The sequence below is a fragment of the Chenopodium quinoa genome, unplaced genomic scaffold, assembly GCF_001683475.1.
Source record: "Chenopodium quinoa cultivar QQ74 unplaced genomic scaffold, ASM168347v1, whole genome shotgun sequence".
Lineage (NCBI taxonomy): Eukaryota > Viridiplantae > Streptophyta > Magnoliopsida > Caryophyllales > Amaranthaceae > Chenopodium > Chenopodium quinoa.
The window spans coordinates 698,298-706,056 of NW_018744311.1; the positions used below are offsets into that span (position 1 = coordinate 698,298).

The following is a 7,759-nucleotide window of genomic DNA, read 5'->3' on the forward strand; positions in this document are numbered from 1 at the left end:
AAATTGTGCATTCAAACACCAACAAGATAAGCAAGCATATCAAAGATTTATGGCAATGTGACAGTCAAACAAGAAGATAATAGAAAGCTAAGTCTCAATAAAGCTTAGGATAAGCCTAATGTACTTCATATACAGCAGTCAAAAATCACAAAATAGTTTGAGCTTAAGACACAAAATTTGCTTCTACCTACAAGTTCGTGTAATGTTTACAAGGCACAATGCGTTCACAATCACTTGTAATTATCTACATAATGCTCTCTCTATCCGGATTAATAGTTACATAGATTATTTATCACATAATCTAGGAAAGTTGTCATCTTTACTAGTATAAAAGAGAGTAATTTGTGATTAACTTTCCTAATATGCTACCACTTTTAAGCAACGAATACAATAAATTTGTAAAATCATATCGTTAACTATGTAGATTATGTTAAAACAAAATAATGTTCCCTAGCTGTTTCCTTTATATTGTCTAATATGATTAATCTGATTGTGGTCAACAAAAATCATACCACCGCAAACCATGATTTTATAATACATTGATCAAATGTGTGAGCCTGCATCTAAGGTCGAAGTTACCATTAAGACCAGACTAATAATACATGTTAGAAGTAGATGTTTAATACCTGCATCTAAGGTCGAAGTTACCACATTAGGTCATCTAGATCATCTCATCAATGTGACAATAAATTCCAAAATGAAATAGTAGCTCTTATAAGGTTGAAATGTTCTCTGGTGGTTACTTGTCATATCTTAGTATGGGACCTTCTAAATCACATCAATAGTGATAACAGAATTACATTGAAGTATGAAGCCACCAAAGTAGACTTGCTCAATGCGCCATACCACACTCCACTGCATCTGCAATAATTTGATCTAATTAGTGAAACAAGTTACAATTCAAATGAAAGAGATGGAAAGAAAAAAAAGCAAAGCAATAGTCACCCATGTACCAACATGGCAACATCAAATAAAATCCATAGTTCCCTTTTAACTTCCGTATTCTTTTTACATAAGAGGGGAGGGTTTTCTAATAGAGGCTTATTAGCAAATGATCAAGTGAAGTACCCTGAAACGATTAAAACTAAGCTAGCAAGCATCCACACTAAGCACAATAAATTGGCGTGGCAAAAGTTCTGCCAGATAAAAAAATCGTTTACTTTGACTTTGTTCCCTTTCAATGGTAGAACTAGCAATCATTGACCTAACTTGGAATAGTCCTAACTTGGACCACCAAGCAATTCAAAATCAAAGATAATTCATCTTTACTCATAGAAAACAATGTCAATAATTTTACTAAATAAAAAGAAAACTCTTCCATACAAAAAATACAAACAGAAAAATGAGTTTCTAAGCTGAGTTTTTTCCTTGAAAGATGTGTACAACTGTAAAACACACGGCAGGTATTTTCAAACCAAAAACAATACACATCGTGTGGGAAGGGGTAGACTTTTTATTTTTGTGTTATGACCATATGAATCACATATAATTACATGCTATTTCACGGCAATTATAACTATGGAGTAGTACAGTAATTAGTAATTGCAATCTAAAATATACGTTCATCACTACAGGCTATCTTGACAATTTATGTAATACAATGCCCACGAGTTTGACCACCGCTCCAATACTTCCTCTATCCGGATTCAGTCATCTAATAAGTTTGAATTACACTATCAACGACTTATTGTCACCACAAATTCTAGACAGCGTGATAATATTCAATTGACATCACTAAAACATAGTATAGTGTAAAATTATGACCAGATTTTTGAGTAGCCTTAGACTATTCAACATTTCCTCATAACAAAAATAGAGAAGACTCGGTTGACTTTTCTGGAAATAAGTTGTCCTTGTATCTTTATTTAGCAACCAGCCTTTTCTGGTTCACAATACATGTCTATTGGTAATAAAATTCTTCCCTCAAAATAAAAAAATCCCTTTTTTTTTAGCAATGGCTAAGCCTCTTTCTTGCATCTTTTCCTTCTTTACAGCACTTATCCTCCTATTAACATCATCCATTTCAGCTCAAACTAGAGGCAATATACAAGTTGGCCAATCTCTCACAGCTACCATCAATGAAACATCATGGCTTTCGCCTTCAGGCAATTTCGCCTTTGGCTTTCATCAATTTCTCAACCACACTAATCTCTTCTTGCTTGCTATTTGGTATGCCAAGATCCCAGACACAATTGTCTGGTATGCAAATAATGGTAATCCTGTTCCCCAAGGATCAACTGTTACATTAAATGCTAATGAGGGTCTAATACTCAGTGATCCTCAAGGCTCTAACCTATGGAATACCTCTTCTGATTTAAATGGTACCAATGCTATTAGCAGTGCCTTCATGAATGATACCGGGAATTTTATCCTGACAAGTAGCAGCAATAACAATCCAATTTGGCAGAGCTTTGCTCATCCAACAGACACTTTGCTGCCAACCCAAATCATAAACCTAGAAGGGGCTGTTGATTCTCGACTTTCAGATACTAATTTCACCAAAGGCAGGTTCCAACTGCGCCTGCAAGGAGATGGGAATGTGGTATTTAATGTAATGGACCCAACTATTTACTGGCCCAATGCTCAACCTTACTATGCTAGTAACACTTGGAGTCCTCCAAATCAAGGTAAGCAATTGATCTATAATGAGTCGGGGCATATGTACATAGTGGCAGAAAATGGCACCATATTGTATAATTTCATCCCAGATAATATAGGTGTAGCATCTGCCAGAGATTATTATCAGAGAGCAACTCTGAATTATTATGGAGTGCTTACATGGTATTATCACCCAAGAAATTTACAAAAAAAACGATAAAGTTGGTTGGTCCAAGATGTATTCACAACCAGGTAACATCTGCTCTGTAGTGTGTGGGTATAACAGTATTTGTAGTTATGATAAAGTGGCTCAAAGTGTCAGCTGTAATTGCCCTTCTAATTATTCTCCGAGAGATCCAAATCACAAGTTTGGCAGCTGCAAACCAGACTTTGAGCTTTGGGAAGATGATGGAAAAGGTTCCGTCTTTGTTGAATATAATCTAGTGTCACTTCAAAACACTAGGTTTAATGGATGTGACAAAAGGTTTCAAGGTACCACTGAAGAACAATGCCAGAGTTCTTGTCTTGGTGACCGCTTCTGTGCTGCTGCAACCTGGCTTACGGGAACCTGTTGCAAGTATTCACCACTGTTCGTAGGAAATCATGGCGGTGATGTCAACGAGACAGCTTGGCTGAAGGTAGGCAACGGCACATACTCCACTGTCCCACTCATCCCAGGTGCAAAAAGCAAGCTGAATACTGTGGTTTCAATTCTATTAGGTGGCTCTGTTTTCTTTAATATTGCTTTATTATTTTTGGCAATTTTCTTCATCTACCATAAGAAGCTACTTAGAAGTGTTGAACAACCTCGTGAGGAGTACAACAATGTCCATTGCTTCAGCTACAAAGCTCTTGAAGAAGCAACTGATGGATTCAAGGAAGAGTTGGGAAGAGGGGCTTTTGGGGTTGTTTACAAAGGCATGATTACAGCAGAAGGATCCCCAGTTTTTGTTGCTGTTAAGAAGTTGGATAGAATATCTAACAGTGCTGATTTGGAGTTTAAAACTGAAGTAAATGTGATTGGCAAGACCCATCACAAGAATCTAGTTCGACTTGTTGGATTTTGCAAGGAGAATGATGAGCGGCTGTTAGTCTATGAATACATGAAAAACGGTAGCTTAGCAGATTACCTATTCAGTGATCAGAGGCCGAAGTGGGTATCAAGGATTCAAATTTGTGAAGGAATTGCAAGGGGCCTCCTGTACTTGCACGAGGAGTGCAGCACCCAGATCATTCATTGTGATATAAAGCCCCAAAACATACTTCTAGATGATCATCAGAATGCACTCATTTCTGATTTTGGGATAGCAAAACTTTTGGCTCTAAACCAAACCCATACGACTACAGCAATCAGAGGGACCAAAGGGTACGTTGCTCCTGAATGGTTCAAGAACAAACCAATCACAGTGAAGGTAGATGTGTATAGCTTTGGGATTATTTTGCTGGAGATCATAAGTTGTCGAAAAAATGTGTGCATGGATCTCATTGAAGAGGAAGCAGCCATTTTGACAGATTGGGCATTTGATTGCTACGTATCTAACAGATTAAATTTACTAGTTAATGATGAAAAGGAGGCAATTAATGACAGAACACAATTGAAGAGGATTGTAATGATTGCCCTTTGGTGTATCCAAGATGATCCAATTCTCCGACCAAGCATGAGAACAATCATACAGATGCTCGAAGGTCTTGTTGAAGTTCCTGCCCCTCCTTGTCTAACTTCAAAACTATATGCTACCTCTTAGATAAGTGTTAATCTTCATGGCTAAAAGTGTTCCTATCAATTTGGTTTTGTTTATTTTGATTAAGCAGAGGAAAGGGTGTATAATAACAAAATTCTGTCTTGTTTTTTTTATTACAGCATTGTGATGTGCCATGTGCAATACATGGTTTGTTTACCAACAAAATGTTAAATTTTTTATAGTCAAAACGCCTGTTTTCATGGGAATACTAACCCGTCTCAATTTATATGCCTCATTTTCTTATGTCCCATTTCCTATTAATAATTTTTTTCTCTACTTTTTCGCTTGCGTAAAATCTTGTATAAATTGATGTGCATGCAAATATATTGGACAAAACATCTACTGTATTAGAATCATGTATAATCACAATTAGTTGTCATCTTCTATCAATATTTATATGCCTCATTTTCTTATGTCCCATTTCCTATTAATAATTTTTTTCTCTACTTGTTCGCTTGCGTAAAATCTTGTATAAATTGTTGTGCATGCAAATATATTGGACAAAACATCTACTGTATTAGAATCATGTATAATCACAATTAATTGTCATCTTCTATCAATAACCTAAAAATCAATCCATGACCATATAACAACATAAACAACTACCAGCAAATAAACCCTAATCAGTAATCAAATTACAAAATTAAGAGAAGCTAAGTACGATTAAACAGAATGCAATTCCAATTCCAATTTCAATTCAATTCAATTCCACAAACTAAACCAATAAACATTAGCTGCTATAATCAAAAGCAATCAAGAACAATCAATTAAAAGTGTGCATGTAGTAATCAACAACAACCAAACGCCATAAAATTAGGGTTTATGAAGAAGCACTTTAGCCCGAAAAATCACATGAGACAAAGTTAAAAGGGACCTTACATGTGAGGGGGAGTATTGAAGAATAAACCTCTCAAGTGTCACCACATGTAAGTGTCCCACATTGATTGAAGAAGAGAGAGATAAACACTTTATAAGGCTATGGGGCTACTCCTCCTATTGCCATATGGTTTTGGGATGAAACCTCCTTGTACTTGACAGTTTAACAATGATTAAAAAAAAAAATGAAATTGGAGTAAAATTATTACCTTTTTCAAGATTATCGAAATCCGAAGCCCAGGTTGCTAAGAATTTTTCTCTCTCCTCCGTTGTGCAATCCAAGGAAAAGGAAGCAATTGGCGCCAACAACGAATTTGTTCGCCAAAAACAAAAAAAAATGAAAAGAAAAAGATTTACGACGCCTGAGAGATTCGAACTCTCGCGGGGAAACCCCATGTACTTAGCAGGCACACGCCTTAACCACTCGGCCAAAGCGTCTCTTATTATTATGTTGATTGAAAACTAGATAATTAAACGCTTCTCCTTAGCTTAGTTTTACTGTCCTCGTTTTAAATTTTACGCAACTTTGAGATATTATTTGTGAGATATAAAATATTTCAGAGTTACAAAAAAAATATAAAATAATCATAATATATATCAACGGACGGTGAGTTGAACTAAAGTAAACAACAAAGTTAGAATTAGGCCTTCACCTTGTTTTAATTGAACTGGAAATATTTTTGCAGAACTTAAATTATTTTTACTGATCTAAAATCATTTTTACTGATTCTGAATAATAATTCTTCTTTGAAATTACTGATTTTTATTGAACTGATTTTTTTTTTACTGAACTTAAATTATATTTACAGAGTATTAATTGTAATACCCCAAAATTTCCTCAAAAATACATTAATTGAGAAAATACTAGATTGCACTTTAGCGGATGTGGGTATGTACAAGAAAATACTAGAAAATACATTAATTTTGGGGGTGTTACATTAAAATTTCCTCAAAAATATATTATATATTTTTTTTACATTAATTTTTTAGGGACCAATATTAGTAGAATATTATTTTAAAAAATTGAGAAAATATTATCAAAAATGTATTTAAACATTGTTTCAAAAAAAAAAAAATGTATTTAAACACAGAGGGAGTATTTTATTTATAACGATTCACAATGCAAAACTTTAACCATCAATAACTTACAAGATCTTATATGAATATGTTTTTCCTTACATATATAATGCATATTGTACAAAGACTTATAAAAAAGTGAGTAATGAATAATGTAAACATTAAAACGGGTCCAAAAAAAAAAAAAAAAAGAAAAAAAAAAGAAAATATTGATTTATTGGATAAAAAAAACCAATGAAAAAAGTTTGATGTTATGCAAATTGGGCTTGCGTACTCCTGCACTTTGGGCCTAACCGCCTAAAACATAACCATTATTTTAGAACATTCAGTTGTGCAAATGTAATGTTACTAATTTTTTTGAGTTTTGCAATGCACGAAACTACGAAAGCATTGTCCAAATGTTTCACAGTAGTATTTCAAATTTGGGATCAATCATGCATATTCATTACAGTACTTCATTAGGTGATTATGGAAGCAAAATATGCAATTACGAGTAGTTTTCTTTCATATACTTTGTACGGAGTATTAAATATTTTTTTTCCGTTCACTTGGAATGGGTTTGGTTTGGTTTAGATCTTTTCGATATGATCTAATCTAAAGCTTTTTATATGGCTTGATAGATCTATCTTGATCCTAACATAAATGAACAATATGTTTAACAAAACATGTATCCTAAATGGAAATGACAAATATGTTAGCTCTCTATAGTTTGATGCAACTAACAATCCTATAACGAGTCATTTTATCAATTTTGAATCCTATTTAGTCAAATTTTATTAAAATAAATTGCCAATTACCTTATTGTAGTAAGTCAATTAGGGTAGCTAGATTTGTACAAAATTCAAGTCATAAGTGGCTTTACATATATATACAATTTAAATTATTCAAGTGATTCACAATAAATAATTGAATACGGATCAATTTTATGGATCCATATGTAAACAATGCTAGCAACAAAATATAAATCTTAGTGTCTTGCACAAGAAAGATCGAATGGCACATAAAAAGGTACACTTTGTTTAATTATAAGAGTAATTTAAAAATTTCCAAAAGCCAAATGCTTTTCTTCTTTGTGCAAATGCCTTACATGAGAGAAAGAGCAATTCCCAAGGTAGTAGATAGATTAATAAGCTAAGATACCGAAAGAATTTTGGTAGTACGTGAAAAGGTTAGGTCTAGAAAAGGTTCAAAGAGACAGTCAAAAAGGCAATTTCCTTATTACATGGGAGTAAAGCTAAGTCCAACAAATATACTATCAGACATGTATACCAAATCTATACTAAATCCGTTCCACTAAAATTGTCCTAAATGAATTTGTTTGATTGTATAAGAGATCGTTCAAAATAAAGAATGTGAACATGATCAATACATAGTAAATTATTGAGATTGAAGTGTGGATGCAACATGATTACATGACATTTCCTATACTTTGTATATCTCATGTTGGAAAGGAGAAGTGGATGAGA

General features: G+C 33.7%; 1 non-coding gene and 1 pseudogene across 1 annotated transcript; one reads left to right on the forward strand and one right to left on the reverse strand.

The window, feature by feature from the left end:
• Positions 1–1,810: 1,810 nt before the first annotated feature.
• LOC110695952 lies at positions 1,811–4,665 on the forward strand (annotated as a pseudogene).
• Positions 4,666–5,572: 907 nt separating this feature from the next.
• Positions 5,573–5,654, reverse strand: TRNAS-GCU. The gene has a single exon. It is a non-coding gene; the product is annotated as a tRNA-Ser (tRNA).
• Between the last annotated feature and the right edge of the window lie 2,105 nt (positions 5,655–7,759).